The sequence below is a fragment of the Arachis duranensis genome, chromosome 4 (genome assembly GCF_000817695.3).
Source record: "Arachis duranensis cultivar V14167 chromosome 4, aradu.V14167.gnm2.J7QH, whole genome shotgun sequence".
NCBI classification, from domain to species: Eukaryota; Viridiplantae; Streptophyta; class Magnoliopsida; order Fabales; family Fabaceae; genus Arachis; species Arachis duranensis.
In genome coordinates this window covers 94,579,924-94,589,997 of record NC_029775.3, presented here as the reverse complement: position 1 = coordinate 94,589,997, position 10,074 = coordinate 94,579,924, and positions in this window count along the sequence as shown.

Here is a 10,074-nt window from a genome sequence, read left to right as displayed (position 1 = left end):
TTTTATTATTTTTAAAAAGTATATTTTTTATTTATAAATACACATATCTCGTTTACATTGTAAACGAAATAATTATGAATGTATTTCGTTTATACCGTAAACGAGATAGGTATATTTTTTTAAATTTCATATATCTCGTTTATACAGTGTAAACAAGATAAATTAATGTGATGTAAATTAATAAATACGCTACAAATTTAATTAAAATAATTAAATTATTTAGTTTAAAAAAATTTTTATTCAAAAAATATTTTAATTTTCTTATAATTATTTAAAATAATATTTTAGTATAAAATATCATATAATATATTTTTAAATTAAATTAATATATGAAATAAAAGTATGAGAAAATATAAAAGTTAAATCTATCTTGTCTTCATATGCAATTAAATAAGATTCGGCTTTTGTAACTGTAAAAAAAGATAAACTATGACATAACATGTTGAATGTATATTAAAATTAGTTACTAAAATTAATTATTATATATTTATATATAAATATATGTATAATTTAATTTATTTTTTATATATATTTTATATTTTAATGTGTATTTTACTTTAATAATTAATTTTAATAATTAATTTTAGAGTATAAATAACATTCGATAAAAGTATAATCCTATAAAATTTTCGTTCTTTTAGAAATATTTACAGTAATAATTAAAGACGCAATGAGAAATAAGCAAAGAACAACATAATTTATACATAGTTTAGAAATAAATAGGGTTACATTGCATGTAACCATTAAAGATAGTAGACTCGTGTACAATTTCATGCATTGACTCGTATATGCTTCCATGCATTGACACGTGAATGAAAACGTGCACAATGATAACATTCTTAGATTGTATGACAGTGATACGTACATTGTAGATTTCAACGCTATTATGGTGAAAGAGACTACCTTAATTGTAGTGATGCATTTTTCAATTGGATAAATATTAAAAATATGTGTATATTTTTATTTAAATAACTGTTAGGTTAGATGATAGTGACAGGTACATTATTGATTTCAGAGCTATCACAATAAAAAATACTAATTCAGAGTACTTTTAATTGATTTGAGTATATATTAGTTAAGTGTTTTTTATAATGTTATGATAATATTTAGAGTAATTTCAATGATATATTATTTTATTTTATTTGTTAAAAAAAATTAGAACTCGCAATCTCGTAGATGAATATAGAGAGACTATGTCATTTGAGCTATAATTAATTAGCAGCATATTTATTTATTACTTTTAGCTTTTACAGTAATTGAATTGATTTAAAATTAAATTTTTTATTAGATATTATTTTTAAAATAATACTCATATTAGTAAAATAATACCATATCATTTTAAAAAAAAACTAATAAAATACTATCTGTATATCTATTAAATTCATTAAATAAACATTATAATTTTGTTATTTAATATTAAATTAAAATAAAACAAAGTATTAAAATAATAAATTTATATTAAATTTTAAATTATTTTTTATGATATATAATCTCATAAATATTTATGTGGTATTACGTGAAATTTAAAATAAAATTAAATTAAATTAAAACCAAATATTAACGATACTCTTGATGCTAGTATCAAGACCAAATACTTTATGTGTGTATATTTTAACTCTATTATTTTTCTTCTATTGAATTTCTATATATTAACTTCAGTCAGGTTAGTACTTGCTAAACATAAATGTCCTATATATAACCTTCTACTCTACAGAACTAAACAAGTCAACAACCATCTACACTTCCATGATAACTGAAAGCCTCCCTAGGACGTTGAGAATAGAATAATAAAGTTTATATATTCATATCTTCTTCACATAAAAGAAGAGAGTTTCCTCTGAAACAAGAAATTTTAAAGTTGAAAACAAGGAAAAAAAGAAAACTCTCAGTCTATTCGTTAAAATGGTTTTATTAGCGACAATTAAAATATCAAAAATTATTTTACTTTATTAAAAGTTTTTCTAAAAAATAGATTATTTAAAAAAATAGTAAAAATTAATATTTTTAATATAATTTAATTTAAAATGGTATCTTAATTCTTTTCTAATTAATATTTTTTAAAATATTAAAAATAGTATTTTAATACTTTTACGACATTATCCAAAGGAATTTTTTTAAATAAATAATTTAATTATTTTAATTACCGAAATATGTAATTTATAGCGTATTACTAATTTATATTGCATTGATTTATCTTGTTTACACTTTACAATTTACACTTTACAGTGTAAACGAGATATGTGTATTTGTAAATATAAAAATATAATATTTGAAAATAATATAAAATATTAATAATTTAAATTGGACCAAACTATTATGTGAAACCGTCCATCTTTTCTATTATGTAAAATTATCCATCTTTCCTATTATTTGAAAGTGTTCTATTTTTAAGAGTTTGGTCTAATTTAAATTATTAATATTTTATTATTTTTTATATATCTTGTATAAACAAGATAAATCAATGCGATATAAATTGATAAATACGCTACAAATTTAATTAAATTATTTATTTTAAAAAATTCTCTTATTCAAAAAAATATTTTAATCTTCTTATAATTAGTTAAAATAATATTTTAGTATAAAATATCATATAATATATTTTGAAATCAAATTAATATCTGAGATAAAAATATAAAAAATATAAAAGTTAAATGTATCTTGTCTTCATATGCAATCAAACAAGATTCAGTTTTTGTAACTGTGAAAGAAGGTAAACGAGAAATAACATGCTAAACATACATTAAAATCAGCTACTAAAATTAATTATTATATATTTGTATATAAATATATGTATAATTTAATTTATTTTTTTATGTGTATTTTGTATTTTAATATGTATTCTACTTTAATAATTAATTCTGATAACTGATTTTAGTATGTAAATAATATTTTTGGACTGAGACATACAAAGAAATAAATGCAAAATACCCCTTAGAAAAGCCACTAATATTGCTTGAATATGGTCATCTTCTTGAAGGTGATAACCAATGACAAAGAAGGCATCAACAAGTTTTCTTATTTTGCCAAAATAATTAGAGACAAAACTAGTCTTTCTCACCAATTAAGCTGGGATTTAAGACTCTGAATCCGTGTCTTGGAGGATGTCTGAAATTAATTCTAAATTAAAGACCAGACTTAATGAAATTGATAACATGCTACGATCTTGTTCGTGAAAGGAGTAATATGACAGAAGCAAGCAACCAAGTCAAGAGAGTCAAATATAAAATCTATCAGAAAGATAAGAGAAAATTTCTATTGATGTATTGTGAAACTGTGAATGATTCGTAGCACCTTGTCAGTGACACACTATAGCTATATATAGCCTCACTTCATCAGTAACAAAATATCACCAATACTAACAGATTCTGTTAACTATATGTCCAAGTGAGGAAAGTAGTTATAAAGTAGTTACACAGTTTCACCAGAATTAACACAACTAATATTCCTTTCCTCCTGACAGTAAGTTCTCAAAAACATGAAAGGAAATCGTTGTGTCAAAATAGTACATTGTGTTTAATTTGTTAGGCTTTCTAGAAAGACATTTCTTCTCAATCAAACCTCACGGAATAATTAAACGGCACCAAAAAGAAAAAATGAAATATACTAGAATGCACCTGCCTTAATAATATCACTTCTTCATCTAATTATTAATTCGATCTACATGAATTCCTTGGCTTCCTATCATCCTATGTAACTTTCGTACATTAACTAATCATCAGTGGCAACTTGCAAGAGCAGTCACCAACATGCCAAGTACGAGAAATGGCTCTGCACTAGCCTGCAAACATTAAAATAAGACACATATTTCATTTGATATAAGTGTAACTCCGCTCTTTAGATTTTCATAATAGTAATTTTCCTTGTAATAAATGCAAACAATTATGTTTATTTTCAGATTATTCGTACGTACTTCTTCGATCAATGATGGATAATAGATAATTGAAAAAGAGAAAACTAATAATTTGTAAGGACATATATAAGAAAATGCGTCTAAACTATTTTATTTAAGAAGCAGAGAGATAGTGTCAACCAAAGTTTCACGTAGTGACTGGTGAACATGTACTTATATTTAACATCGTATTTCTCAGGGTCCTTGAGGAAGTAGTGGAACGGAAAGGCAAAAGCCATTAAACTAATCATTTAATATTGTTATGCAATTTTTTAGCAAATTTGAGTTGGTTTAATATCTAATGATCGGGGAGGAGCGAAACCTACTTCTCTTTATAAATACCAGTTTTAAATTGTGCACTTTGTCCGTGTTAAAAATTCGAAATGCCTCGACTTTTTTAGAATAGGTCCGAGTCAAATAACAATGATTCGAAACACTTTACACTATTTCGAAAATTCAAAGACACAATCGTATGGATATGTAAAATACTAGATTTCCAATCCTAACAAGAAAAGGGGGAAACGAATACTCAATTTCAAAGTGAGTAAATAGAATTCCATACTCGATCTCATAGATACATATGGATACGTATAGAATTCTGTGGAAAGCCGTATTTGATGAAAGTCGAATGCACGGCTTGGGGGGAGATCTTTCAAAAATCTTAATTTGAACTAACAAAAAAAAACTTGAAATGAAAAAGGAAAATTGAAAAGACTAAAATAAAAAAGAATTTGAAAGAAACAAAGATAACGAAATAAAACTAATTTAAATAAATAAAATATCTATGACATGATCCGAAAACTTTGAATTCAAATACAATGCGTAAAGAAAGGAAAAGCTTTGTAAAGAAAGTAATTTGCAAAAAAAAAAAAGGAATGTAAAATAGTGGAAGGAATCCAAGAGTAAGATAAAAAAGTTGTTGGGATGTGAAATTGCGAGTGTTTTTTTTTTAAAACAAATTTCAACCTCAGTTCCTTTCAAACTTTGTCTATTTACAGCCAAATTCAACCAATCAAATTCAATCACGTGTTTTGTAAATGAAAAACCAAAGAGTAAAGTTAGGAACCAAAAGCATATCAGCCAAAACCCAGCCAAATACCTTTGGATGAATTCAAAATTTTTACGAGTTAATATATATGGATGTTTCTTCTACTAAGTATTAGAATGTTTCTTTTTCATATTAAATGGATGTTCTTTTATATATTCTTCGAATTTGTGATCGTTAGAAGTGGATAGATTAATGTGAAAAAAAAGAGGAAGATTTTTATAGGTTTTAATTAGGTTTACTTAATCAATTTAAAATTTTTTAAATTTTAAATTTAAAAATTTAAAATTAATTAATTATTGATATCAATTAATATAGTTTTGTTTAGTTTTTGGCTTATAAGCTTTTGGTTCCTTATACTTTTCCAAAACCAAATATAACTGTTTCCGCCATATAAATGATGTAATAACCGTCTTTAATTATCTCAATTACTAGTCTTTCTATTGCTTCGATCATCGAATCTTACACAAACCTTTTCGATCAATATTCCTTGTTCATCGATGACCACCTTCAATAAACTCAAGAACCTACTCGACGAATCCTAACAAATATTGTTGATATATTTACTACTAATTTTAGATTTATTTCGAAGCAACAATTTGCCCCCTTGAATCGATGACTTCTAGGCTTAGAAAACAATAAGTCTGTCGATTCAAACAAATTTTTCTTTTTCCTTTTTATCTTAGTAAAATTTGCGAAGAAGAAAAGAATTTAAATCTAAAGAGAGAAAACGTTTGGAATCCATAATTGACATCAAATATGAAAAACTGCTCCATTAAGTATATCTATTAAATGCGCGTCCCATCATGCACACTTCCCTATTAATTTCAGAGGTTTAACTTCTCCTTTGTTAAATCCTTTCATTTTCTTTTATATATACTTCACTTCATGAACTTTTGAATTTTTTCAAAAACTTCTTCATTACACACCTTTCTTTTTCTAATGTAATATTATTTCAATTACCTTGTTCTTTGTCTATAAGCAAAAATCTTTTCCTTTTCAAAATTTTTATTGTCTGCGGAATTCAACTTCATCAACTCTTTCTTTTTTCAAGGTTTTCAAATTTTCACTGTTGGTGGAATTCAGCTTCATCAAACTTCTTTCTTTAAGGTATTTTTCGTATACTCGCCACATACTTTTGAATCATCAATTACATATAGGTTTAATTACTCTATTAGTTCTGATAACTTCACCAAATTTTTAATTAATTTTCTATATTTTTTTTCTTTCAATGGGTTTCTATACTACTTTAATTTTGTAATTAAGTTCTTCTTAATGTAAAAAATATTAGAGTTAACTGAATATTTCTTCGCAAATTAAAGGTATTTATAATTAAAACCTTAATTAAATCTTTGACTGCATACATTCTGATTTAATTTTAACATTTTTAACATGAAAATGACATAATTATAAAATTAAAAGCAATATAAGACCCCAATTGAATGTATGTTGAAAATTGGCCCAACCATAGATGAAAAACCTGTCACTATTGCTGCATCGAAGAAAAAAGCAGAATCATCCAAAGTTTCAAGAAAAAAAATGAAAGCCTCGAAAGCTTCTTCTGCAGCATCAAGTTTGGCATATGTATCAAAACAAACAATATTTCTAATTATTTTTTATACTTATGTTTCAAAGATTAGTTATCTAATTTTTTTAGGCAAAAAAACAACACTCTAATAAGTTAGTGAATCTCCTTTAAAAACACCAAGTACCAGAAATTCTCCATCAAACACTGCAAGTGTTGAGGTTGACCCTGAAGACATTTTTTCTAATTCTTAATTATAACTTAGAAGATTATGAGAAAACTAAAGCATTTACATTTTTTTATTACATATACAAACATAAGAATACAACCTCTTTAATTGAAAGGTTTGTATGCAAGAAACAACTCCTCCTCAAAGAAAGACAATTGCCAGCCCTATTATTCACCAATTATCTTTTACTTCTTTTAGTGCCAACTCGTCTTTACCAATCAATACTGAGCCAAAAAAAAAAAAACAACATATGTTAAAATAAATTTATTGCAAACTCATTGAAGTTCCATCGACTACACATGATATCATCATAAATACTCCTTTTAACAAAGTCGAGCTCACATCCTTTGCATAAGATCCAATTTCTTATTTGCTTCAGACTAGAAATACAGAAGTCATAAACCAAAAAGAAGAAATCATTGATATCAGCCAAGGTGATGATGTTGTTAGTGAGTTTCTTGGGGTTATCTCGAAGATTTCCAAAGGCAAAAAAGCTAAGTTATCAAGTTCTGAGAACAAATCAGTTCATCTAGATCAGAACCCATAAGTTCCTAATCTTCTTGAAAGCACACATGATCAAAATATAACAAGAGATTCTATTGATCCAGGTGTTTTCAATCTTCTTCAGAAACTAAAACTTCTGCTTGTCAATCCTGTTGAAGTATGGTTTTCACAAGATGGGCTTAATGCTGAATTTAATCAGATTTTGATTTCTAATATTCTCCTTCAAGATCCTTCTATTCAAGTCAAGCCACTCGTATCTTTTATCAATCACATAAAAAAATTTTCTCATGCCAAAATGAACTTGAGCTCCATCGAAAAGGAATTAAAGAGATTAAAAAATCAAAGTGTCTAGGTTGAAGTTACCTTAGCTGATAGAAAAAATAAAGCATCAAATTATGAAGCTCATCTAACTGATGCTTCTATTGAAATGAATCAACTAATCATTAGAGAAAAGGAACTTGAAAGAGAACTCGCTGAAATAAAGCAAAATAAAGTTCTTCTCCAAAAACCTCTCGATAAACTTCAAAATACCAAACGTTTACTTGACAAAGAGGTTCTTTCAGTTTTAAAGGAAAAAGATGATTTGGACAGTCGAGCTTTCCAACATCAGACTGCAGAAAGCGAGCGTCTTCAAGAACTTCAGTCACTTGCATAAGATCACTCCTGGATAAAGGAACAACTAGACCAACTCTTGCAACTCTATGAAGATTGAAAGCTTGGAATGTCAAGTTTCTTTTTTGTAAAGACATTTTGAATTTATCTTTACTTCAACTTCAAACTCAATTACCGTTTTGCAAACATCGATACTATTTTAAGTACTTTCTGTTTACCGATTTAATTTCTATTCCAGTATTAATATGTTTAATTCGATATACATTCTCTGCATAAAAATTAATTATTTGAAAAGGTTCTTCTCAAGTAGGGGACCATTTTTCATAAACTCTATTTTTTGTTAATCGACAAAATAACTTTTAAAACTAGTTCACCAATACCAAACACTTTTTCTTTTACTCGTGGATTATATATGCGAGCTACATTATCTTTTTGATGAATAATGTGATCGAGTAGTGCTAATAAATACTCATTATCCAAGTTAACTTATCAAATATTGCATTCCAATAATTTTTAATTAATAATTTCTCTTGACGCATCATCCTCATAATATTAAGATTAATTTCTAAAGGCAAAACTAATTTATAAAGAGAAATTGATGAAATAGATCATAACTAGTAGTAATAATTTTTGTGATATTGATAATTTTTTATTTTTATTTTTCAAGATTTTATCAAAAACAAAACAGAGTGAAAAACAATAAACAAAAGATAGAATTATATATGCTATTTTTTTATTATAACTTTGACTTTTTTTTCCATAAAATTTTAAAAATGAAAGTACAAAATATTTTTCAAACTAAACAGGTCTTTATATTTCTTAATTTTAAAAACCACCATATTAGATGTACACAAAAAATCAATCATTAAATTATGTTTTAATACAAAATACACTTTAAAAATAAGTTAAACTATAAATATATATATGGTGAATTCTATCCAACCCTCTGTAAAGTAAAATAACATGTAAATTACCCTTCATGATGTGTCATATTTTAATTGGTCATTATCTTAACCATAGTTGGATTATTTTGTAATTTATTATTTGAAATGGGTAATGATATAATTTTTTAAAATATCAAAACTTCACCGAAGCATCTTTCCATTCCTCCGTTCTTTCTCCGTCACATAGCTTCCGTCATTCCAAGCATCGTCGTCGCCGTGGTGGCAAGAAGCGCCGACATCATCGCTATTTTCTATTCTCTCACTTGATCCCTCTGTCTGTCGTGGATCACTCTTTACTAACATAAGTAATGTTTAGTTTGGTTATTAAATTGTTTCATTCAAATAAATCTTTATTTAATTACACGATAGAACATATATTCATATGTAAAATATAATATAATAAAATAAATCTATTTAGAATAGTTAAAGATATAATTAAAATAAGGAACATACAAATATAATAGTAAAATTTATAGTCTAAACAAGTAAACATATCTTTTATCATACATAAATTATTTTAAAAAAGAATAAATTATTAAAATTAACAACACAAGTTTAAAATGATAAAATCTAACTTTCTTATAAGTATTTTCTATAGTATTTTTATTCTTTAATTTTTAATTTATTCGTACTTTATTATTTAATTAATGATTAAATAAATTATTTTTATGAGAAATTATTTTTTTGTATTATCTTAAAAGAAGAGACCAATATAATCGTTTAAAAAATAATCTAAAAATAATTTTTAAATAAAAAATAGATAATATTAAATTTTTAAATACAAAAATAAATTGTATAGATAGATATTTAAGAGATAAATATGAAATACATGTCTAAAATAAATAAAACAAATAAAAATAATTCTCTATTTCTCAAGAGTCCTCCTATTTTATCTGTTTTATTTATTTTAGGTATGTATTTTATATTTTAATTATTAATTAAATAATAAAGTACTAATAAATTAAAAAAATAAAAATACTCTAAAAAATACGGTAAAAAAGTTAAATTTTATCATTTTAAATTTCTGTTATTAGTTTTAATAATATATTTATTTTTTAAATAATATATATGATAAAAAAACATGTTTATTTTTTTGGAGTATAAATTTTATTATTATATTTGTATATTTATGATTTTAATTATACTTTTAAATATTTTAAATAGATTTATTTTATTATATTATATTTTACATATAAATATATGTTTAATCACGTAATTAAATAAAGATATATTTTTTTTAATGAAAAAATTTAATAACTAAATTAACCATTAATTATGTGGGTAAGTAATGATTCATGGCAAAAAGAGGCGCTAGCTATATTGAGA